Below are 26896 nucleotides of genomic sequence, written 5' to 3'. Positions count from 1 at the left end.
ACACTCACACACACACACACACACACACACACACACAATGCATGAAATATGACTGGAGATCAAAGAGGTCAAAGATGACAGCACGATGGTAAGGGCCAGCTCCTCCGAAGCCAGTGATTAAAGAGAAAAGTGACATTCAGTGTATTCAAATTTATTTATCTGACATCTGCCTGGGATTCATCTGAAATGTGGGGGACTGCTTCCCAGTCCTTTCACAACACATGCCTGGCCTCAGTAGATCACACTTTGCTAGGGAGGAAGTTTTCAAGCCTCCACAGCTGGGAAGAGATGTCCATTTCTGGCAAACTGTGTGAGGAGAAACCCCCCTGTCCGGCAAGTTATGAGTTGCGTTGTAACTCATTTCCCCCGGACAGAATGGCCAAATGTCTGTGCAGATTCTGGCTGCATTAATATTTGTGTTGAGTGGGGCTGGGTTAGTAAGCCTAGGTTATAGGTCTTTAGGAACTGTATGAATGTGTTTGGTAGGGAAGAGTAATAAAGTGGTATTGTTTTTTTAACAAAGACTACTTAAGGAACAGTGTGATTGAGAACATTTAATAGAGCAATTTGAATGGAAGATAGTAACCAACCAGAGAGAAGCCAACAAAAGATGTGAGTCCTTGCCTGGGCCCCGGGGAGGACTGTGTCGGAAAAGCAGACAGGCTTGAGGTGCTCGGTTCTCTTTCTGTGTCTTGGCGGGAGCCAGGAGATGTGAGCGAGCACAGCTGGGACGGGGAACCAGGATCCTGAGGAGAAGAGAAACTCGAAGGACGCGAGGGTGAACACCTAGGGACCAGTTAGGAGGCTGTTGCAATAACCCGGGTGAGAGAGGACAATTCCTGGGACCCGTAGTTCTCCAAGTGTGGTACCCAAACCAGCACCACCAGCATCACCTGGAAACTTGTGAAAAAGGAAACTCTTAGCCTCACCAGAGACCTCCTGAATCTGAACCCCTGAGGGTAGGACCCAGCAAATGGTGTTGTAACAAGCCCTTGATGTGATTCTGACACACACTGGAGTTTGAGATCCACCTCCTCCTTGGACTAAGACGTTAGGAGTGGGTGGGGAATCAGGCTCTGCATATGTTTTAAATATAGAGCTTGGGCAATGGGCAAAGGCTCATTAAGGTGGGTTCCTTAGGGCATGACCAGGGTTCTTCTTCAGTTTGCCATAGTCCCCACTCAACCCTTTACGGTCCCTCTGTAGACATTTGATTTTGTCTCCTGCCCGAGACTCATGGAGGAAGGAGGTAGAAATTTCAGTGATGGGAATCCCAGAAACTTCTGTTAGAAATATCGCCTTGGGTCGTTTTCTTATGCGTGGGAGACTCATCTCAGACATCCTCTTTCGAAAGCGTGGGAGGAGGAAAGAAGAAAGTCTGTACTGAGGTGGGGAGAAAGGATGTTGGAAAAGAAGGGGAATGAATGAGCCCCATGGTTCTCTTTTTCCATTCTGCCTCTCCTTCTCCAGAAGCGACACTCAGGGTACCTGCTGTTACTTCCAGCAAGTGTGAAAGAGGAAAATCACCTTAGCCTCATTTGCCAGGTGGCAAAAGTTTAAGCAGCAAACCGCAGTTCTAAAACGCAGCTCTTATTAGACACCACTGTGACATTAAGCCCCGAGAGTGACCTGCTCTGTCACCTGAAAGAATCTACTGTTAACACAGGGGCTCTAGTCAGGATATTAATGGGTTCGGTTTTTCATTCCTATAATATTTTCATCAGTTAAAAAAAAAACTCATTTCAACCTGCGTTAAGTTTGGAAAGGGGACTCTGTGGGGTGAGAAGTGACAGGATTTGGGGAAGCTTTTATTAGCTCATCAGGTAAAAAGCAAACATAGAGGGGATTCAGGTTGTTTTAAGAGAAACCTTCATTCAGAAATCAAAGGTTGATTGAGCCTGTGCGCACTTTGTCACACGGCGTCTGTGCTGCAGGAGAAAAGACGAGGGCATCAGGAGGAGAGCAGCTTTCATGCAAGGCTGCTAAACACTGATCTTTCCCCGGTGTCTTTCCACGGCTGGTTATGTCGTGGCTCAACCTAGCGAGATAAGGCGCTCACAAGCTGGACACTCCAAAATATACAATAGCTTAAATCAGATTAATTCTTGGTTTGCAGTTACCACAGTTTATTAAATCTAAGATTCCATTGATTGTAAGGTATGCTATTATGTAGGTACCTCCTAGGGAAAAAACAACAACCCTGCCAATTAATTGTAAGATTTCATTGCTTGCAAGATGCATTCTGATTTCAGACATATGAAGATGCCCCGAGGTAGACTGTCTAAGCTGGTAGGTAGGCACAGGGAGGCAATCAAGAGCCCATCTTCTTTCCAGCTCTTTCTGCTCCATCAGGTTTAGTGTCACATGCTTGTCACTCAAGTGCCTGCAAGATAGCGGATGTATCGTCATATCTCATGTCCCCTTTGCCAAAGGAAGGAAAAAGAGTGTATCGGTCAGGATTCTACCAGAGAAACAAACAAAAAATAAACACTGGGAGATACATACCAATGGGACTTTTTTATTCATTCATTCGTTCATTTATTCATGCATCTCAAGGAATTAGCTTATGCAGGTGTGTGTCTAGCTGGCTAAGTCTGAAATTGGTAGGGCAAGCCAGTATGCCCAGGCTGGAGCTGAGGCTGCAGTCTGGCGGTGGGATTTCTGCTGCTCAGGTAACCCTGTTTTGCTCTTGAGGTCTTCAACTGATTGGATGAGGCCCACCGGTGTTATCCTTTACTTAAAATCTACTGGTTATGGACTTCAGGTACCTCTACAAACTCCGTCCACAGCAACACCTAGAGGAGTGTTTGGGTAACTCAGTGCTAGAGTCTGGCCAAGTTGACAGGTAAAACGAACCACCACAAAGATGGAAGTGATGAAAGAATATCTTCTAGCAAGCTTTTGCCTTTTTCGTCGGGGGAAGACTCCATTCCCCCATATCTCCTGGTAGCAGATGAGTGTCACATAACTACCCATAACTGCAAAGGAGGCAGGAGGGGAATCTTTGGTTTCTTTCAGGCCCTACAGGAGGGCATATACTATGTATACACAGGGAAATCAGCTGTGAGTGGATGTGACTGGGCCAGCCGTAGGCTCTTCCACTTCTTATTTCCTGGACATTTAATGCGTACAAGAGGCTGACCAACCACGTGCTGCCCACATTCGATTCTTGTTCATTACCAAAGATAATTAAATAACATTGACTCCCAACGTGAGAAATTCATTCCCCTCCCGTGCGTGGCTGCTGAAACTGCTTTTCAATTTAGAGGTGTGCTATAAAAGGCCTCTCAAATCATGTAAGGCAAAAAGTAAATCCACTTGAAGGAAAATATTAAATAAGAAATCGGACTAGTGGTCTGCTGAGGCATCATGGGAAGGTAGCGAACGACTCACCAAAGCACAAGTTACTATATTAGAATATGGCCCCTCCCTGTTCTCAATTGGCTGAATCACGGCCCCGCTCGCTCACATAGCTTGAGGTGTGATCACCTCTCTGAACCTCCATTTCCCCACCTGTAGAGCCAGGACACTATCTGTACCTTCATCCTAGGTCATCCATGAAATCACGTGGGATCCCACAAAGCTCTGCCCGGTGCCTGGCCTGTCACCAGCAGTCCTCAATCATGGAAATGGTGCTATGATATTCGTAATTTCCCCAATGGAGGGAATGTTTTCATAATCCTTTCCACCTAAAATTGAAGGACTTTATGATAACGAGAGTGGTGGGCCTGAGCTATAGGAAGTGTCTTTACCCTGCCAAGCCTTAATGTTGCTTCATGTGTAATGTGGGCTGGACAAGAGCAAGCGGAAACACCCCAGAGGCCCATTCGTCTTTCCAAGGAGGTTCCCCTTCCATAGCTCACTGGATCTTTACCATAAGAACGAAAAGTGAACACATGTACCGTCTCCTTTTCCAAAGGCGTGTTGATTCAGGCACTGAGTAGGTGAATAATTTATCCCGGGGCAAACTCATAGGAATTGGCCGGCGTGGATTTGAAATCACCGAGGTGGTTTTGGTACCTAGGGAACAATTGGCAATGTCTGGAGACACTTTGGGTTGTTATGACTGGGTGGGGTGGGGGTGCTGCTGGCATCGAGTGGGTGGAGACCAGGGGTGCTGCGAGCAGTCCCACAACGCACAGGACGGGCTCATGATAGTGAGCCCTCCAGCTCCAAACGTCAGCAGTGCTGAGGGTGAGACGCCCTGCCCCAGATTCTCTGCAAGCCTTGCCTTGCAGGTTTTCTCAAGGGTCACACGAGGTCAGGGCTGTGTCAGCACTCTGTGAAAATGGACAAGAGCCAGGCAAGCACCGGCGGTAATCAGAAGCCCTGATGAAGCCATCATAGCGAAGTGGGGACATGTTGGGCAGTGCATGGGCTTATGGGAATGGATTCTAAATTCTGTCTCTGTGAATCCCTGGCAGATAAGAAGAGAAGGCGGAAATCAGTTCAGTTTAGTCACCAGAAAAGCCAGTTATCACGGTAGCAGGTAAACATCTCAGCCAGTGCACAAACTCAGGAGTAGAAGAAATTTGACTCTCATGTTCTTCGCCTGAACTAAAAGTCTAGTTCAAGTCCCTGCTCTTAGCAGCAGAAACTTGATTGTAGGTGATTCAGGACTTCTCCCCTCTTCTATGGGGGATGGGTGAGCGTGTGCCCCCAGGAAAGGTGGGGTCCTTCACGGAGGTGGCTGTGGTGGCATGTGGTGGCATCACGCTCTCACAGCGTCTCCTGGTCCGCCATGGCCAAGGCCATCACTCAGCTCTTCCCGAGCCCCTGGAACTCTGTGGCATCTGATCACGTTTATTCTGTCCCCCACTTGTGAGGCAGCTGTGGCATTCTCACACTGGCGCACATGGGTACTCGGTGACACAGCCACGACAGGCTGTATGATGTGCTGGGCCCCTCGTGCAAAAATTATTAGGAATTTCAAGCTGGCAACAGGTCAAATGGCCATGAAGCTGGCCCTGGATGGACACCCCCCCAGGCCCATGTGCCTAGACACCCCTTTAGCCACTTTGCTGCCATTCCTCCCCAACTGCATTGGAGCTCAGTAGGCTCTGTGGTGACTGGCGTCTTTCCTAAGCGCTGCCTGGGACGGGTCCATGGGGAGACTGCTACTGGATCCACTCGAAACCATTAGGATTTCTATTGTCACTCTTTCTCAGGGACACCTGGCAGGACCTGACACCCTAGCTCACCTCCAGCTCTCGTCTGCCCTCCACTCCACGTGTTTATCTCGTTGCGTCCAGCAGGGAAGACTTGGTCTTTAATCGCGTCTTCTCTTTTCTATAAGTTGTCTCAGGAACCGTGTGTTTACAAAACCTACTTTCATTAAACTCAAGTTCATATCCTTTTATTTTTGGTTATCTCTCTCCCCCGAGGTGTGGGGGGCTGATACCAACAGGGGACAAGCAGCCAATAATACAGGCATAGTAGGAAAAATTAAGGCGATTTTTTCAAAAGAATTATCCCACCATGTGCAATGAACCATCTACCACCCTCCTCCCAAAATATCCTTGCACAAGTTACTTACGAAAATGAAGAAACTTTCTGGGGATTCTGTGGCAGAAATTATGTGGGTGGGCTACTGGGAAGGATCCTCATATAGCCGTGAAGTCCTCACGTAGATTCCATCTCTTCCAGGAAGTCCTCTCTGATTTCACCCAGCTTGAGGTAGCTACTCTTGAGGTCCCCATTACACAAAAGCTGTGTGGCTCTCCATTCTCTCCCATTTCCTGTAGACCTGTGGGGTGCTGCTGTGGAGAAAGGGAAACCACAGGGCTTGGGAGGTGGACAGATGTATGTCATGAATCTATGTCGGTTTGGGCAAGCTGTCTGGCCTCTCTAAGCCTTCATTTCCAAATCAGGAAAAAATGAGCATAACTATACCTATTTTGCTGGCGTGTTTGTTACTGTGCTTGCTGTTGTCCCTTTAACTTTTGTTATTGTTGTGCAAGTTTTAGGCTGGCTACTAGAAGGCAGGCTCCTTCACCCAAGGCCCTGTTTGTCTATGTGTCCCCAGCCCCCTCCCACCTTTGCACAGAACACAGACTGTGTTGCATAGTAGATACTCAATAATATTTGTTGGGACAGGGAGGGCATTCCCTACCCTGGTTTTTTCTTCCTTAAGGAAGTAGCTACGAACTCAGAGCTTCTCACAGCTTCCCTCCTCCGCCTGCAATCACCAACCTTCCAGAGCATTCCCTGAGCTGACCACCAGGTAATGAATGCAATGGCTGACATTTATGGGGCTCCTGAGCTGTGCCAGGCTTCTGTGCTAAAGGTAGGGTGACCCACCGTCTCAGTTTGCCTGTTCACTGAGGGTTTCCCTGGGATGGGACTTTCAGTCCTAAAACTGGGATAGTCCCAGGAGAAGGGGGACAAGTTGATCACCTTAGCGAGGGCTTCTTGTGTGTTCTGTCTTATGTATTTCTACACGCACTTTTCTTTAGAACAGTTTTAGATTTACAGAAAAACACAGAGAAGCTTATGTAGAGCATCCCGTATGTCTGGCACCCAGTTCCTACTATGCGTAACATCTTACAGTAGATGGTCCACTTGTCCCCGCTAATGACCCAGGATCGGTAGGTGCATTATTCAATACGTTATTAACTAAAATCCATCCTTTTTTCAAATGCCCTTAGTTTTCCCCTAATGTCCTCTTCCTGCTCTACAGCCCACCCAGAATACCACGTCGCACTTAGTTGTCATTGTCACCGTAGGCTCCTCTTGGCTGTGACAGCTCCTCAGACTTTCCTTCTTTTTGATGACCTTTATGGTTTTAAAGAGCACTCGTCAGGTACCCTCCCCTATCTCTTTTAATCCTCACATAAATCTTCAGGGACAGATACTATTGTTCCATTTTACAGCTGCTGGGGTTGACATCCGAGGTGATAACCAGCAAAGAACTGAATGAGAGTTTGAGTTTCCCCTGGGGGACCAATGAGTCCTTAATAACATCAACAATAACAACTGATATATTTACTGCTGCTCTGCCCCAAGTACCTTCTAAGAAGCCCATTCAGATTGTTTCATTTATTCCTCACAATTGCCCGGTGTTATGGAGACTAGAATTTTACAGATGAGGAAACTGAGGCCCGAGAAGTTTTAAGTCCCTGGCCCAAGTCACGCAACTGACAAATGGCCAGCTTCTGGAAGTCCTTTATGCTCTGTCCTTCCAGGAAATTCCTCTCAGTGGGAGCCTGCAATTTTAAGGAACATATTCTCTCTCCTTGTGGAAAATCTATACCAGGGTCCCTCAAAGTTGACTGCCTCACTTGAGGGCCTCGTTTAAAATGCACATTCTGATTCCTTAGGTCTGGGATGGGGCCTGAGAGCTGTAACGGGAACAAGGTGGCAGGTGAGCCCATAGGGAGTAGCCAGACTGAGAACCACCTCCTGCCTCACAGCTTTCCTTTCTTCCTGGGACAAAGGAGAACTGCCGTGTGCCCACACAAGGAAGTAGCCGGAATCCCTCAGGTCACTTTCAAGCCCTCTGGAGCGCCACATGTCAGCAGCTAGAAAGAAATCTCAAAGCTGAGAAACCCCAGACACTATCATCCTAGACGACCAATTGGCAACTCCCGCCTCTCCAGCAGGGTTTGTAGAAAACGTAATTAGCCCAGGTGAGGCTCATTAGAGCCGGCCTGGGATTCTGCCAGTGGTACCAGGAGCTTTGTGCCAACCCCTTGATTTTAATATCAATGGCGGTGCTGACAAGAAAGCTAGAAGGCAGGCCGGGTGGGAGGAAGCTTTGTACCTGGACGAGCCCTCTCCCTCCTCCCTTTCCACTAGCTCTCACCACAAGGTGAGGCAGTTGGCTTCCTTAAATCTGAAGTAGCTCATGAGTGATTTCCATAGTCCTCCCCTCTCTAATGAGCTGGGCCTCCGGTGATCCCAAAAATGAAATGAAGCTTGGAAAACGAGACAGTTTGGAGAGTCAGACCTGAGTAGCCCTTCGCCGGCTCCAGCAGAACCCTTGACTTCCTTTGTCAGTTTCCTTGGAATTCCCTTGGGCCTGGAGCACATGGCAAAGTTTGACTTCAGAACCTCACAGCTCTGGAGTGTTTCTGCCAGAGGGTCCCGGTCCCCTGCGTGTCTCCTTGTTCTCATGCAAAATTTGAAATGGGCAATGGTAAGCAGGGCTGTCTTTTCTGCCTGTAAATTAAGCTATTGATGCTGATGCAATATTTTCAGAACAGGACTCCAGGCTGCCTCCCAAGCTTCTGGATACTGCACAGAGACCGGCTCATAGTTCTTGTCATCGTCACGTCATCCTGCCACCCATCACTATCATTGATTAGGGATCTGTTATGTGCGAGGCACCAGGCTAGGCATTTTGCCTGCATTCTCTCACGTAGCACACTCAGTGAGCGAGGTTATTCTCACACCAGCGAGGAGAAAGCAGGCTCCCCCAACGCCATCCTAACACCCAGTGGCTCATCCTGTCTGCTCGGCCATGGTCGTCGAGACAAAGGTTATTTTCCACTGTGCAAATCCCAGAAAGAGTTTGAATAAAAAGTGATCGCTTTACAGGTTTGGCCATAAACTTGGATCTGATCATTGAGTTTTATAACAAGTAAGAGAATGAAAAAGAGAGAAGAAAAGAAAGGGGGAGGGAAGAGAGGAAAAAATGAAGGGAAAAAATAAAATCAGGTAAATGAACAAAATAATGCCCCGGTAATGTATATATAGGGAGGAAAAAATGGCAGCGGTGACATGTTTACAGTAAGTATTAGAGAAAATGAATTCCAAATGGCTCTGTTAGAAATTGGTATATGTTGATGTGTGTGTTACTTTAGTGTGAGAAACAAATAACCCTATTGAGAAAGGCTAGAAATAAGTTTATATATGTAACCTTTGTTTTCTCTGCCGCCCCTAAAAAAAGAGAGCTTATGTCATGGTAAAATTCCATCACCTAGTCATGCATATACTTAAGATGGATTTCCTGAGCACCTTCTATGTACTAAGAAATAGAATTTTAAAAATAATAATAAAATCTAGACTCTCCACGGAGCAGGTAGGTGGACACGTCCGCAAGCGATTGAAATGCACTGTGAGACGTACAACTGTTTAAGAGTATGTTCGAGTCATTTGGGCACAAGCAACAGAAACTGACTGGTAAAATCACGCGAGTTCAGCGTCTCACGAGAACAAAAAGAGCATCAGATGCAGATCTAAGGGCGGTGGTCAAGGAACCATTCTCAGGGAGGGCGTGTTTCAACTGAAACTTGAGGGAGAAGCAGAGGGGTGAGTAGCAAAGTGTGGGTGTGTGTTTTTGTGAGTGTTAAGAAGAAGGGAGCAGGGCAGACAGGTGGAAGGTGAGAGTCCCCTGAAGAGATTTCCCACTGGAAATAGTTCTTGGTGAGGAAAGGGGCTGAGTGGGAAAACAACATCAGGGGAATGAGCCCCACAGAGGGCTTGTCCTGTTCCCACCCCCCACCCCCAGTGTAGAGAGCCACAGGAAGGGTACGCTGTAAGAAATTACAGAAGGAGACAGCACAAATTAAAACTCCTCTTACTGTAAGCCTCTAACAAGCATTTTTTGAAGCTGCCTCACAGGAACTGTTTCACTCTAGGAAAAAGCCTCCTGGTTCCCGTGACTCAGAGAGCGCTCTACAGAATAATTCACCAAATTAGAGTTTGCCAAGTATAAGTTTATAAATCCAACCCCTCTTGCCCGCCCCCCATTACGTTGATTATATCTTTCATCCCCAAGAATGAGGCCAAGAGCCTCCTCCCTGCCCCTCCTCTCCTCCCTCTGTAATCCTCACCCCTCATTTCTCTCCTCTCTATCTCAGCATCCTGCCACCCCTAAGGCGGTGGCTTGATCCCTGCGAAGCTTCCCGTGAGTTCATTAAAAACCGCCACCCTCTCCAGTGCCCACCGGGCACTCCCAGCGGCCCCTGGGGCCATGGCAGTGGTACAGAAAGCCAGTCACTCAGGAGAGGCCAGCCCACGCCGAGGACAGGGACCCCCCTCACAAATGAGAGGAGCCAGCAAACAGTTAATGGTTTAATCCTGTTCAGAAAAAGTCAAGGCAGACTTGTGATTCTTGATGTTAATGAAGGTGTCACACATTGTCTAGAGAAAGTTGTGCCTGGCAATCTTCCCCTTTTCGGATGCCTACCCCAGTGACATTTCATCTCACATCCACCTTAATGAAATGCATAATTAACATATTCTAATTGTGCTGAGCGCTGCGATGATTTTGACAGAACTCGCTTTCCATGTCTAATTTGATGCTAATTTAATCTGTTCCTCTCCCGCTGACATGACCTTTCTTGATTGAGTTTCACTGAGGAAATTTTTTGATGGATTGATTTATCAGCATTACAGAGACAACAAAGGCTCAGGGTGCACGACAGAAAATAGGAAGGGACCGGCCCTCGAAGCCAGCACGCTCTGAACTTGCCGGCTGGAATGTCCTCTTTTCAGAGACGGCTTGTCTGATCTACTGATGGAATTTGAGAAATGTGACATCTGTGTGTGGGTTTGATCTCTCCGATAAAGACAGTAAATAGCTTATTGTGGATGTGAAGATTTGCGTGGAAAACTCCTCTAGGGCTAGTGGAAGGATACATAGGCTCGTGCTGGTGACCAAAAGCAGCATGTGAGGCTAGTCCACCGGCTGATGGCGGCTTCCTGCCAGAGGCCTGGTCAGTTGGCTTCAACCAGAAGGCATGGGGAGGCAGGCAAGTGTCCATCTTAAGTTAAAATGGAGAAACATTGCATCTATGTAGGTCATTGAATACGGATTTCATATTTTCACATATTTTGTAGCCAGCTAAAGGAGAGGTCAACCTTGGTCTTGTAGAAAGGTCTGTGGAATTTTCCCGCTGTGATACACAGGGTCTAACGTCTATTAACATAAATATCTCTTTGTCCAATTCTAGGCCGAGGTGGTAGTATGTGCTTAGGGTATACACAGTCTTGGAGCTGACCTATGCCTCACATAGTCAAGTGGCTCAGGGGGTGTTGTGGTCTCTCTCATTCTGTAGACACAGGGCTCCAAACCAGAATCAGAGGGAAAGTAGTCCCTCACCCTACATTACACAAAAGTGGCTTCTTTCCAACAGCTGTGAAGGCTCAGCTGCGAAGGGGTCAGGCCAGGATTTCTCAGCTTTGGCACTGTTGTCATTTGGGGCTGGGATATCCCCAGGGCCGTCCTGGGCACAGTAGGATGGTTAGCAGTATCTTGGCCTCTACCCAATACATGCCAGTAGCAGCGCCCCATCCCAAGTCGTGACAGCTAAAACTGTCTTCAGACTTTGCCAGATGTCCCCTGGGGAGTGAAATCTCCCCAGGTGAGAACCACTAAGGCAGAGGACCAGCTTGTAACGCCTGCGACCCCACATGTCCTCATGGCCTGCTCCATCCCTCACTTCATCCGCGCAGTTTCACTTCCCAAACTGGACTCTGCCTGACCCCCTCTCTAGGAGCAAACCCTCCATCCTCTTACCCAACTTCTTCTTTTCAAAACATAAATAACTACGTTTTATTAAATATTGATTTGTATATTATTCACCTCTACTCACTAAACTATTAAGTTCCGTAAGGCTGGGGACTCGTCGGTCTTTTTTTTTAACTGTGATGAGATACACATCACGCAAAATTGACCATTCTAACCACTGTAAAGTGTACAATCCCGTGTCTTTTCATACAGTGAATGTGCAACCATCACCATATCTAGTTCTAGAACTTTTTCATCACTGCAAAAGGAAACCCCACACCTCATTCCTCCCCCCCCCCCCCCAGCCCCTGGCAAGCACTGATCTCCTTTGTGGGTCTTTGGACTCGCCTGTCCTGGCCACTCCGTAAAAACGGAATCATACGATACGTGCCTTTTGTATCTGGCAACTCCTGAGTTAATATATCAGCCACCAATTCCAGGTATATACCCGAAAGAGTTGAAAACAGGTGTTCAAACAGAAACTTGAACATAAATATTCCTAGAAGTACTATTCACACGGCCAAAAGGTGAAAACCATCCTCGTGTCTGACACCTAATGAAGGGAGAAACAAAATATCCATACAATGAAATAGTCAGAAAAGGGGAGGAAGTACTGATACTGTCATAAGATGGGTAAACCTCGCCTGGCTTTTCATTGTTGCACCTTTAGTGCCCAAAACAGTGTCTGATGCATGTATAGTAGGTGCTCAGGAAATTCATGTTAATAAATGGAAGGCATAGAAAACTAAATGAACTAGAGATAGTCAAGAACTGTGAATAGTTCCAAGTGGCAAAGGGCCTGTTATGAGAGTCATGATAGGATCCTAAGAACGCCTTGCTTTTTTCTTCCTTTCTTCCTGTCCTCCCCATTTTCTCAAATATTTGTCTTAGAAGAGGAGTACTCAGGGTGTCCATAGTAAGTAGATGTTTTCCTTCAAAGTAGCCTCCTGGGAGGATGAAACACTTATTCCAACATGGTTGCCGTGACTGCAGAGACTTTTTTTTTGCAAAATTTCTCCAGGAGCTGCCTGAGGAACCCCGTAAGGATAGCAAGCTAACGAGATTATAATCATTATAATTACAATTCATCATAGATCAAAAGCAGTTTAACTCAGCAAAATGACCTGGCCTGCTTCACTATCTTTTGTTCTCGGTGCCTTCTGGCTTTGCTCAGAGATGAAATCTCTCTGCAAAGCCCAGCTAGACAGTGTGTGCAGGTGTGCTCCCAGAGAGGCAAGTCCAGTGGAGTATGGCTGAGGGGCTAAGTACCCACTCTGCCACCACCTGGGAAACTGCGCCTCAGTTTCCTCATTGGTAAACGTACATAATCAGCCCTACTCGAAGAGTTGCCCTGAGGATTAAATTAGTTAATAATATATCCCACACATACATTAAGAATGGTGCCCGACACACAGTAAAGGCTTTGAGGTCTGACTGTGATGAGATACACATCACATATAAGAAATGTGTCTGAACTTTTCCAATAATTGTGTGGCTTTCCCAGGTGAGAGGGGCTACACTTAACCATATTCTGAAAGAATCGTTAAGAAAAGCAGACATACAGTTTCAAGGCACATCTTCAACGATGGGTCCATTTCTACTGCTGTTGTCACAAATTGCCACAAACTTAGTGGCTTAACACAGCACAAATTTATCTTACAGCTCTGGAGTTCAGAAGTCTAAATCAGTCTCCCTGGGTTAAAATCAAGGTGTCAGCAGGGCTGGGTTTTTTCTAGACGCTCCAGGGAAAAGTCCGTTTGCTTGCCTTTTCAACGTCTAGAGGCTGCTTGCATTTCTTGGCTCATGGCTCCTTCCTTGGATTACTCCAATCTCTCTGTCCTCATAATCTCTTATTCATGGCTCTGACTCTCCTGCCTCCCTCTTATGGGGACTCTGATGATTACACTGGACCCACCACGAGAATCCAAACTGATCTCCCCAATCTCAGGATTCCTAATTTACTCCCATCTGCAAAATCCCTTTTTACCACATTAGGGAACATATTCACAGGTTCTGGGGATTAGGATGGGGCATTTTAGAGGCCATTATTCAGCCCACTAGAAATGACTTCATGTTACATAAGAAACGGTTCTCCGTGGAAAACATCAAGTCCCTTCCACTCCTTGGTGCAACTCTGCTGTGCCATTTTGAGGGAAGAAAACCAATTTGGAGGAAGCAACTGGGATCAGAGATCGGAAGGGACTTATAGGACGGTACACTCTTTTGCAATTCTCTGCCTCAGGAAACTTGTCAGGATTTTGTTATGCTTGGCCAGCAACCCCAGGCTTGAAGCTTCTCAAGGAGTCTAACCCCCAACACATGTCACGTTGGGGAACATCAATTTGGCTGCAAGCTTGATCATGACATCGCATCCTACTTGGTCCACTTCAGACAGCATAAGCCCCTAGCACACCTGGCCAAAGCTGTTCTCACACAGCCCTCTGTGCAGTCATGAATTGTGTTTCCGTTAGGTTCCCTGCTGTTTCTGTGGCACCTACAGCCAGTGCCTGACCCCTTACAGACAAGTAAACAAATAAATAAACACTTGTCGTATAAATGAGCAAATGATTGCTATTGAGGGCTTCTGTAGTGTTTAGAAACGATAGTTCTCTTTTTTTTTTTTTCTTTTTGCAAAATATGAAACACATTTTGTCTATTCTGCCGATAGTCCACCTGGAAAATCCTGGATTTCTCTGCATATTATCATCATTTGTGGCCACCTTGAAACTTCAAGTTTTCCCCATGTGAAACCAGAAGAGAGTTTGGGAAGGCATTGTTGCTTAGAGCAATGCCTGCTCATTGAATCTTCTTTTTCTTCAGAATAGCTCACCTCAATAAGATCACGGGCATTTTTAATAAGCCGGCACCCAGGAAACAAAGCTGTTACGAAATGACTGACTTACTGGTTCCAGCCATAATTTTTGGCCACTGCTGGGTGTTGCTTTTTTTTCCCTTTGTCAGTCTAAAATGAACATGTAACATTTCACTTTCAATCCATTAGAAAGAAGCAAAGAAGGGGCTATTTGCATTTGATCTGCAAATTGGACCAGAATAATTTTTGTCAACTTCTGATCTGCCAATACTCAGTTTTTTAAAAAAATTAAACTAAATACGCATTAATTCACTGTTTTCCATTATTGAGTGAAAAGATTTTTTTTTTTCTGTCAGCTGTGTTTCTATTCAGGATCAGTTATAGACTATTTTGCATTATTAACAATTGGGAAGTTGAGAAGTGACATTTCCTTTGAACTCCAAACAAATTGCAAACTTCAAAAAATGTTTGGCAAAACAACATAATATTATAGCCCAACGAGTCTACAATGGAGGGAAAAAAATGAAGAGAATAAAGAGACTTTTTTCGCAAATAGGATTCTAATGATATTTACCTCTAGAATGTTATTTTTACTGTTTACAAGTATTAATTGATTCCAGATCATGTAAAAAAATTAATTCTATTATCATCAATCCAATATCTGGAAGACTGTATCTGGTAGGCAAAATTCTAACGATCACCCCCCAAGAGTCTCATCTCAGGTTTATTCAACTAACACAAACCTACCATGTTTCCCCCAAAATAACACGGGGTCTTATATTAATTTTTGCTCCAAGAGATTCATTAGGGCATATTTTCAGGGGATGTCTTATTTTTTTCAAGTACAACAATCTACCCTTGTTCGAATACAGTCATGTCGTCTTCTTCTGGAACATCGTCATAACGTACTAAATGCATCCGTCTGGCTGATGAGCTTAACCGGGGCTTATTTTCAGGGTAGGTGTTATTTTCGGGTAAACATGGTAGGTCCTGTGGTGAAGGGAGTTTGCAGATGTAATTAACATCTCAACTCAGTTGACCTCAAGGTGTAGAGCTTCTCTGTCTCAGATGGGTCTGACCCGACAGCTGATCCCTTGAAAAGCAGAGTGTTTTCTCTGGCTAGCAGCAAAAGGAGAAGGCTCCCCTACTGGCACCAAGGAAGAAAACAAGAAAAACATGGGGGTCAGACAGATGTGAGTTCAGTTTCTCTGCTTACTGGTTTAGTGATCTTTAGCCAACTCTCCTAACACCCTGGGCTTCTATTTCCTAATCTATACTATACTAGCAACCTCATAAATTTATTGTGAGACATTGAGAGAGAGAATCTAGACAAAATAGTGCCTACCACATAGTATGTGCACGATAAAAGGTAACTATTATTTTTACAAATGTTCCCTTGATAAGATTTTCATTCACTGATCCTTTCGTCATCTGGGTTTTGATTCTAAAACCATGTGAGTCCACCAGAAATGGCACAGAAAAGTACAATTCAAGTATGGAGTATGGTCTTGAGGTCAGAGTTTGGATGGGGCCGTTTTCACCCCTCTAGCTTCCGTTTTGGCCCCTTGCCTAAGCTCCACTTTTTTTTCTCCTCAATTTACTGCACAGCTGATCAACTCTGTGTGTTTCTAGAAGCCCAAATCTTTATCACTACGCCATTCTCTGCAAAAAAGTAGCTAGCCTGTGACCTGTTCTTACAGGGCCTCACTAGGTAACAGGAAAGAGTCTTATAAACTAATTTATGCCAAGTTGGTAATGACCAATAATGGCTTAGCTACCCATATACACTCCATTAGAGATTTTTGATGTCTTAACTCTAAGAAAGAAGGTGGGAATTTTAGGCATCAACTTCAGAGCTGATGGAGAGATCCCTGGGGGGAGGGGGATGCAAATCCTTTTGGCATTGCTGAAAATTGCTCCCCGTATGCAGCTGTCCCTTCCATGTCCAACAATGACATCTACTTCTGCTGCCACCCCCTCTTCTTACATATATTTGTCTAATGTCTCTACTTACCACCCTGAAAACATTTCCCCAAGTTCCTTTTTCTCATATAAATAATTTGTATTACTTAGGGAAAAAATGAAAGTAATATACGTTTATTATAAAGGAATAGAAAATAAGAAAAACCAAAATAGAAAAAAAACTAAAAATCATCTGTAATCCCACCAGCCATGGAAAATGATGGTCTGGGAATGTCAGGAAGGGAGGGGTTTAGGGTTGGTAAATCGGGTTGGAAAAGCGCCTGGAAGATTTGCCCTGAAGCTATTTGCATAGCAAGTACCCCTTAGTCCCTGGGGATATAAGTGAGTTGCTGATGGAGATTGAGACAGGGGTGCAGCCCTATTTCCCAGCTACCCAAGAACGTCTCTAGGTACTGCACCTGCCCACTGTCAATATTTTGGTTTGTAAATATTTATCACATGTGAACACGTATGTGTCGTAGAATTTTTTCCTTGCGAAAACCAGAGTCGTGCCTGCATATTATTTTCTAAGTTGATTTTCTCCTAGCCTAAAATTGTGAACATTCCCTCCATCCCATTAAATATTCTTCTACATTCATTTATAAAGGCCACACAAAACCATTTCACGGGACGGATGCAAACTTTATTTTATTATTGGCCTGCAGTTGAGTATTTAAGTTGTTTTCAAGTTTGATTCTAATTCACAGCATAGAACTAGGCATCCTTGTAAACCAATCCTCATATACTTCCATGAATAAGTGAAGTTTCTGGGTCAATGGGTTACATAATTTAAGACTTTTCTAAAATAACTGCATCCTGCACTTTATCTCAGATTCAGCCTTTTATATTAGCCCAATATGGGTAGGCACAAGTAGTCCTCGACTTAAACTCTTTGTAGAAACCAAAGAATAGGGTGACCAACCATCCCAGTTTGCTCAGGACCGATGTGTTTCCTGAGATATGTGGGTCTTTCAGTGCTGAAACCAAGACAGTCTTAGGCAAATCGGAGCAGCGGGTCACCATCGCTGGGAAACCAAAGGCTGGCTGGCCACAAGGAGAGGATTTCATTGTATTAGCAAATACCTAAAAGCAGTAAACCAGCCTGGACATCTGATTTGGACTAGAGCCAAGGTCACAACAAGACGAAAAGTTTAACGACATTGTTAGAGCCAAGATGGCAGAAGTCATGGATTAGGTGAGTGGCCACATTCAAGAACTTTGAAATGTAAGGGTGTAGTGAAAATTTTGGAGTAGGAAACAGAGGCTGGGCAAAATGAGAGCATCTAGGAGTCTCAGGACCATTCTAGGAGACAGTAGGAAGCATGGCGTTCTTTCTGTGGGAGCCTCCAGTGGAGTCTGGTTTGCCCTTTAAGTAATGAATAGTTTTGATTTGAAAAGTTTTCTCTTTTCATGTCCTTTCTTTAAGGAGGTTTTCTGGATAATTACAGAAATTCTGAATGAAATAGATGGATAAATCTTACCATTTGGGCTTAGATAGTAGCAATATTGAATTCCACCCCTTCTGAATTTGAGAAAGTGTTAGTTTAAACATGAGAAAAGGAGTCCAAGTGGCCCATTGCAAGGCAGGTGCAACGCTTAAAACATTAGAGTGGTTCCTAAATTTGAGTCTTATTTTCATTCTCTTGACTCAAAGGGCCACTCAACAAGCACATGTCACGCCTGCTCTCTGATATCACACAGAGATTCAGAGATCACACTCCTAGAAGGATATCATTAATGTGGGGACAATATAGTCAGCGTTAGACTAGCAACTGGACCCTCTGGGTGCCCGGTTTCATATATAAGCAAATCCTTCCCTTCGTAAACTTCTATAAAGAAACCATCATTTATACATTCACTTTTATATGTGATTAGTTCTAAATTATTTTCCTTTTGCATCTGGGTCTCCACATTTTTCTTCAAGCCTTACACAGCTTTTGATTCCTTTGCACTTTGGGGGTGGTCCTAGGAGAGTAGACGTTGCCTGTAGTGGTGCTACTTGTCGACGGGCCATGGGTGTCAGAAGTATAATTTGCATATTATGTGGGTTCCACCAAAAATTGTTCACTAGAGGATGTATTTATTCATTCACTCACTCAACAATTATTTATCAATTGCCTACAGTGTATCCAACACTTGGGATATGCTGATTATCAAGACCGTCCTACTTTCTGTTCCATGAAGATTACATTCTAATTGAGGATACATTTAAGAAAAAGAAAAAGAAAAGAAAAAAATAACTATAAATGAAAATAAGTGTTCTAAGGAAAATTAACAATAGGGTTCAAAGAGGCTCCATTGGGGAACAAGACAACCCCTTTAACCAAGAAAGACCTTTCTACTTGCATGCAACTGCTCTTAGTAGCATTGCTCATAACAACCAGAGAGAAGAACTAGCCAAATGTCCTCCAGTGAATAATGAGTGGATGAATAAAATATGGTTTATCCATACAGTGAAATACTAATGAAGAGTTAATAAAAAAGATGAGGTCCTGATACCTGCTACAACATGGATAAACCTCAAAAACATATACTAAGTAAAAGAACCAGACTCAAAAGACCATATATTGTGTGATTCCATTTATATGAAATGTCAAGAAAAGACAAATCTATAGATACAGAAAGTAGGTTTCTGGTTCCCTGAGGTTGGGGGTGGGAATTACCAGCCAATGGGTTTCTTTGCGGGCTACAGCAGAGATAAAATGTTCTAAAGTGAGCTTACGATAAAGGTTGCACAACTCTGAAAATGAAGTAAGAAACACTGTCTCCTACCTTTTCAATAAGTGACTTTTATGGCATGTAAATTATATCTCAATAAGGTTGTTAATAAAACAAAAAGGTGAAAGGATGGATGCAAAGAGGAAAGGCTTTCCTGGAGAGGTGACCTTTAAACTGGCCTTGTACAAAGAGGGGTGTTGGCTGGGTTAGGAGAAAAGATTCCAGGCAGGGAGTCTGTGCAAAGATCCAGACGTGAGAGAGAACTTGGCATGTGTAATGAATTACTGGCAGGGAAGGATGGCTTGAGTATGTTGAGCAGAGAGCAGAGGTGGTAAGAGAAGAAAGTGGGGAAGCAGGCAGTACTAAGCTCACGCAAGATTTTGCAGGCCTACATGGACGGTGCCTGCCATACCATGGGGCCATTGGTAGATTTTAATTAAGGGAGTGACATACTGTAACTATAATTCAACAACATTTTTTCTTTAAAAAGAATAACAACCAATATTGCATTTATACTATTCTAGAGATTTTACACGTACTAATTTATTTATTCTTTGCAATAACCGTGTGAGGGAGGTACCGTTATTACAAGTAAGGAATGTGAGATACAAGGAGAGCCATGATTTAAGCTCAGCAAGTCCAGCACCAGAGCATAAAATCTTAACCACTACCCTACACTTGAATGTAAGGCTGGCTTCATGGACACACAACCTATGCAGTCACATAGGACCCCATGCTTTAGAAGAGTCCCATGCTGGGTTTCATGCTCTTCTGTCACCATCTTGAAACTCTTACTAGTTTTTGAACAAGAAGCCTCTTCTTTTCATTTTGCACAGGACTCTGCAAATTACGTAGCCAGAATGGGTTGAAAGGCCTTCTAGAATTTTTAGTACAGGAGGAGTTATTAACCCACTGATGGAATGGCCAAGGAGGAAGGACCAACCCTTAAACATGAAATTCCTTATTCATGTCCATTTTGAGAGACAGAACTCTCAGCTTCTATCAGATACTCAAAGGGATCCAGAAATCCAAAAGGGAGATGACTCCTTGATGTACCAGTGGCCAACCATTCTGATTTGGGAATAGCTAGATGGTGGAGGGCACTCTTTTTTTCTTATCATTCAGCTTCTTGTTGTCCTGTACTTATCAATAGAAAATCTTAGCGTTGGTAACACTCTTTTCAGAACACAGAGGAAATAGTAAGAAGAAAAATGAATGAAAACAAGTGGAAAAGAAAAATGATAAGCCAAAGATTTTCTTTAGTGTACTTTTTTCCACAAGGGCGACTAAAATTGTGTCTTTGTCTCTAGCAACAGAATTTTTTTGATCCCTGAAAAACAAACAAAAGTAGTTGCTCTGAATTTATACTAGTGAATGTGGTCTAATATTTTTTTACAAGCTTGCATGAATTCAATTTCTCTTTGTTTCAGGGACAAACTTGGATGATCTGAGTACTTTTCACGAATTATTATTACTAGGAAAATACACCCAGAATATGTTCATAAGAATAACTTTGAATATATTTATCCCATGATGAATAACGTTAATTGCTAGTTTTAGCACTATAGTTGATTTATTCAACAATTTATTATTACTATCTCAGAGGCTAGCCTTTTTTGTAACTAGAAGAAAACTAAATTTTAAAGCAAGTTTTTCCATTCCATTTAAAATAACCCCTGATTAATTTCTAAGCTGCTGAAGGCAAATGATAAAATTTTTATTTAGCTCCTGGTGCAAAATCTTCTGAAAGTTGTTTGTGTTCAAAAAACAATTACATACCCATGAAAATTGGAGTTATCCATTTTAAGAATAATAGGAACAAAAATAGTCCTCTGAACTTATAGTGAAATGATTTCTTATTCTTCCCTGTTGAGGAGCTGATGTCTTCCTGGGTTGCCTAATTGTGCAGCCCAGGAAGTCCCCAGATATCTGAGCTATCAGACAAGTAATATTTTTGTCTCCCAGGGCTCTCCCAGGGCGACCCCACAGGGAGACCCCCTGACTCTGTTTATTCTTAGAGTGAGCAATTGCATACAAATGGAAGATATTATGACATCGGCCACCAGAACAGAATACAGAGACAGGGAGAAGATACTCTGTAAAAACAAAATATTAATTCTACTCGAAACCCAGTCTGGATTTTCCAAAGTGGAGAACTATTCCTGGAAAGAACCAGAGATAGTTGATTTAGTTCTCTTTTCACATTTATCCCCACAAATCTGTGTCTCTTTTAAGGGCCATAATCCATCTGAGACACAAAGACTGCTGCTGTGAGACAAAAAAAAACGTTTTCTCCTTTGCCACCTAATATCCTTTTACTTTACAACACAGTTTTCTTCTCTGTGTTTTTTTATGCAAACAAACAAACAAACAAAAAAGGCAAAACTAGCTGTGCGTTGTTTCCATGCAGTCAATTGAACCTGGGTAAACTGGAACAAAACCTTAGCAACTAAAAGCAGGCAGAAGAAAAAACATTCTATTCTCCTTTTTTTTCAGTTTTCAACTCTTTTATGGGAAAATCCACCAATCTGTGCATAAAATAAAATGGTAAATTAGACTTGTTTCAAGAAATAAATTACAGTAACCATTCATCCATTAGAGATTTCTTTTTTTTTTAATGGTCCTTTGCCACTTGATGAAGCAAACATAAAACTTCACTCAGCTGGCAGATAATCTAGGCAAGAAGGTCCGTCTTCCTTTCATTATGAGATGACTGCCATAAATGTTGTTTCTATTTTTAAAACCCCAAATCCTTTGAATGTTGTTTTTCATTTTAAAAACTCAAAACAAGAATTTATTGTGGACATACCGTGTTTCCCCAAAAATAAGACCTAGCCAGACAATCAGCTCTAATGCATCTTTTGGAGCAAAAATTAATATAAACCTGGTATTATATTATATTATATTATATTATATTATATTATATTATATTATGGACCGGGTCTTATAGTAAAATAAGACCGGGTCTTATATTAATTTTTGCTCCAAAAGACGCATTAGAGCTGATGGTCCGTCTAGGTCTCACTTTGGGGGAAACATGGTAGCAACACTAACTAATATTTCTAAGATGGTATGCTTTTTCTGGTTAAAAATATGCTCTCTGATACCGCCACCCTTCCCCCCAGTTGCTCCCTTAGCCCATATCTATAGATACTATTTACTGAAGACCTATTGTGTACCCAGTACCTTGTATGTATTATTTCATTGGATCCTACCAACAATTCCATGAACAGTTACAATCCTGCTTTGTAGGTAAAGAAGCTCAGCATCAGAGATTTTATTTATCCAGAGGCGCTCGAGAGTGTCTGGAGTCAGAACCTGGCTCTGGCCCTTTCTTGCTGTGTGATCTTAGTCAAGTTATTAACCTCTCTGTGCCTCAGTTCCCTGTCTGTAAAATGGGGGAAGTAATACAGGACCCCACACACACACCCCCGTCACTTAGCTGTAATTCCAAAATCCAAAATGTCTGAAAAGTACAGGGCTTTCATAAATAGGACTGCAGGGCACGTGCTTATACTAAAACATTATCCATTGTTTCTCTGCAACTCAAATTTAACTGGGCACCCTGTACTTTCATTTGTGTAGTTCAGCAAAACTAGCTTCACACCAACACTAATTTGGCAAAACGACTGAACTGTGCTGGCGTGAGGTTAGTATAATCTTTACTTGCCCCTTGTGCGGGAGGTCTGAGCAGGGGACCAGCAAACATGGTGGCTCGGAGCCACGTGCTTGGTACATTTGAGAGACGGAAAGAAAACCACTGCAGATGAAACAGAAACATGGGGTAGGGGGGGACACAGGGGTACAGTCAGAGAGGCAGGCAGGAGCCAAATCACACCCTCACAGTGCCACGCTAACAACGGCAAGTGGTACATCCAAGGTCACACGTTAGGTAAGCAGTGAAGCCAGGATTCACCCTGGACCAGTTCTCCCGACACATTGGCCAATCTCTCAATGAACATCGTGGGGGAAAAGTCACCTTCGAGACATCATTATAAGGATGTCTTCAGTCTCTAGAACTAACGAAAAGATGATGAATATGGCAGCCACGCAACTCCTACATTGACGTTGGCAGTGGAAAGGGGTACAACATCAAAGGATTCTGGTTCAAGGTGGGACCATCAATGCCCGTGTCAAAGCACCTGCTGAGTTTCTCTGTAACGGGAGCAGCATAGTGGAAAACCAAGATTTTGGAGTGAGGGAGGAATGATATATTCTGTAAATATAATATAGCTATGTAATATAAAGATAACATAATAATTGCAAAATAATTTAGTATAAGACTGGACCTCATATTATCCCTAAACGTGTAAAAGTTTGTGTTGCACATGTCACCCCGTTTTGTATCCTAAGATTTAATTTGTAGAGGCCTAGAACTGGTGCGATATGGTCATCTGGTCAACCTACTCTGTCTACTCTGACCTGAATTTACAAACTTTGTCAACCAAAGTCCGAAAACATTTCTTGGGCTTGTAACCTATGTCAAGCACACTACTGGCCACTAGAGTCCCGAAAGTAGATAAGGGACAATCTTGAATTCACAAAGCTTGTAGTATCCACAAGTTGTGATTTTTGTCCTAATTTTAATAATAATACCAACATTTAGCACATTCTTATAATATGCTAGGCGCTGTGCTAATCTTTAATGCGGATTGCCCTACCTAATCTGCACAAAGCCCAAAATTTAGCATCATCCCCATTTTTCAGATGGGGAAACTGAGGTGCTGGAGATGAAGTATCTTATTCAGGACCCAGAGCTTGCAAACAGTGGACCTGGGCTGTCAGACCTCGGCAAGTCTGACCCTGAAACCCCCCTTAACCATTGTGCTATGACAAAATATAGATTAGAAACTCGTATGTCTAGTCCAGTCCCAATAGCCAATCTGCCATCCACTTTAGCTAACATGGTCTTTTGCACAGTGAGGCTGCTTCACCCCTCCTTTGTCTCACCCCAGAGGGCTAGTTCAGGCTTTGCTTTTGAACCAATGAAGCATAGAAAATCCACGTGCACCAACTTCTCCCTATTGGCTCTGCATCTCCCTGCCCACCCAGCCCCCAGGTTTGCCCGGCACAGCTGTGTTCCCTGGCCTTTCCCTCACTGTCACCGCTGAAGGGTTGGTAAATAGAGAACACACCCAAAAGCCTGTCAGATTCTTCTGCACTGGTGCACACACCCCAGTGATAAGCCAACTCCTCTATCATTTGCCCAGGATCTTTGAATTTAGATGCTGGGTCAAGAAAGATGACACTTTTGCAAGAAGCTGTTCTTTGAGAGAAATGATATTTCTTAGCATCTTCCCCGGGCCTGCAACATAATAGGCAGGTATTGTCCTGGTGATAAATGACATTTCCTCCAGAAAACAATTACAACACCGTGGGTCCTAAGCTGAAGCTTCTCCAGTATCCCTCTCTGCTTGGGGAGTGAGTATGAATCAACCCACAGAATCAGAGGGGCCTGCGAGACCAGCTCTCTTTCCTATAACTCAGTTTATTTCAAATTCCCACTTATCTCTGTTAATAGGAAATGACGTGACATTCTGGAAGCTTCCCATTCACCCTTTCCTTTAAGTCACTGGTTCATAAATGGGAGAGACACTGCCCCTAGTGAGCCTTCCAGAAATTCTTTTGGGGAGTCAGCAGTCACAGACTCAGAGGTGACCTTGCCATGTAGTGGTTAGACGCTAGAGATACCAAATGTCCTGCAAGGCACGAGACAATCCCACACCATAAAGACTTGTCTGGGATCCCAGCTTTTGAATGTCCACTAGACATTCATATAGGTGAAGCACCAGTTTATAATTCTCAGAGCCTAGACCCAACTCCATTTGATGTACACACGCCAAGTATTCTTCACACAGTTTTAATACGCACTGAATTTTACAAGAATGTAGCTACCATAGAAATTGATGAAAGACTGTCCTTTGTGCTCATCATACTTGTTCCGCGTATCAGAAAAGCACGTGGTAAAGGCAATGCACCGTGTATGGCGTTCACCTCTTCGATATAACACACTCGTCTGGATTTGCATTTGTGGCTGTTGAGATCATTGTTTCAATGCATAAGGGAAGGCATTGGATTTGCTCCATCATGGGTTCCAGTGTGTCAAGCCCAAGGATTTGAATGTTGACATGCCCGTTTTATTGTAAATATTGTCCTCTCATTTCTCCTTTTAAAAACTATGATTGTAGATAGAGGCTTTTTGGTGTTAAACAGTGTGTTTAGCAGACCCTGTCCATATCCTCTCCGCCCCCATCTCCTGGAGCAGTCATCTCCACACATAGAAAAATGCTGCCTGTTACCAGTGGCCACCCTCAGCCTCAGGGCATTTCCCTTGACCTTGAAGCAGCCCTTGACCAATGACCCACAATGAGTTGGTGGATAATACACCCCTCAGGTGAGATGACCTTGAGGTGTGTTCTGCACATTTCCCAGAAGTCTCCAGTGGGAATGAGCCTCAGTTGCCCAAGGAGGTAACTCGCTTGCTCGTGCATCCTGCCTTGGCTTCTCGCCCTTCCCTGTCTCACGACCCCATTCCCCCAGCAGTGCCGTCTGGGGATCATCTCCCATATACACACTACTCAAAGTCATGTCTTCGTCTCAGGGGCAATTTCTGGACAACCCAAAGTATTTGTTTGAAAAAGAGGACATTTTGTTTGAAAGCATGGAGAGCGACCGCTTCAGGCTTGGTCAAGGTTTGGAATGCGGTGCAGTGCCAGGGAGCATGTGTGGGGCGTTTGTTATCCCTCCTCTGTCAGGCTGAGGTTCTCTCCCGACTCTGGACCAATCTTGAGATGCAGTTGATTCTCCAACCTTAAAGAACCCAGTCTCTGACCTCCAGAGATTGCTGTGTCGGACTCACAGAAATAAAGCAGAAAACACGAATGAGCAAAGCTGTCTGGGTGCAAGGAAAGTCATGCAGATAGAAACATCTTTTGTTTCCCACTTTTAGTAGAAACATGGATGCATAGAGCATTCATCCCTTCCTTCAAAAGTATTTATTGAGCATCTATATGCCAGGCACTGGGACAAAAGAGACAAAATCATTTCCCTTGTCGAGCTGGGAAAGGCTGATAACAAACCAATACATAACATATGGATTATATTAAGTGGTAATATACAGAAAAAGAAAGCAGGAAAGGGGGGGGAAGAGGGCTAGCGGTGAGGATATTGATGTTTTTTAAAGACAAGTCAGAGAAGACCTCAGTCAAGAGTGATAAATGGCAGCAGACACTCTGCCTTCAGGTCCAGGGTTTGGTTTCCGCTAAAGGAATGGTGGGTCCGGTGGAGATTTGGAGAACATCCATCTCCTAAAAAGATGCTTCTGCACAGCTGCAGCAAGTATCGCCACGTCAGATCTTCCGATTCTCCAACGGGATTTGTCACCTCCCTCGGGGACTGCCAGCAAGCAGAGCAAAGTTCCTGGCACCTTGAGGATGTGCAAACTTTCCTTTCTGCAGAGTATTTTTAAAACAAAAGCCAGAAAGTCACAGTGGTGGCCTGACTTTAACATCCGGTCCCGTTCCTCCCCTGCGCCACTCTTCCCTGAGGGATGGAAAGGGAAGAGGGGAGGAGGATGCAGAGAAAAAGCAATTCCTAGGTTAGTGTCCCCTGGTCCCACTTGCTCTCTCTTCCTCTCAACATACTCAGAATATTGGAAGCATCGCCTCGCAAAGTTGATGGCGGGGGAGAGGGGATGATATTTTTTCTTCAAAAGCTTTGGAAGGAAGGGCATGTCGCTAGAGATCCCAATAGGAAACCCCAAATAAGAAACCCATATTGGCTTGTGGAAGTTCGGGCCTTGGCATCGGGGCCCTGCCTTGGCAGGGCTGTGCCGACATTTAGAAGCTGCGGCTGCCAACTCCCGCGGAACTTCCAGCGGGAGTTTTACGACTCACTCTCATCCAAGCCGCTGTTTGGGCCGAGGCCTGATTACTCCTAATGACTCCGTT

General features: G+C 44.1%; 1 protein-coding gene across 2 annotated transcripts in view; it reads left to right on the top strand.

Annotated features, from left to right (window-relative positions):
• Positions 1-26896, top strand: part of TSHZ2 (teashirt zinc finger homeobox 2) — a 420481-nt gene that overhangs the window by 308151 nt on the left and 85434 nt on the right. The window lies entirely within an intron of this gene.

This window comes from Rhinolophus sinicus, chromosome 13 (genome assembly GCF_057876585.1).
Source record: "Rhinolophus sinicus isolate RSI-liver-muscle chromosome 13, RSI-T2T, whole genome shotgun sequence".
In the NCBI taxonomy this organism is placed as follows: domain Eukaryota; kingdom Metazoa; phylum Chordata; class Mammalia; order Chiroptera; family Rhinolophidae; genus Rhinolophus; species Rhinolophus sinicus.
Note: the sequence above shows the minus strand (reverse complement) of the source record. Positions and strands in the feature narration are given on the sequence as shown.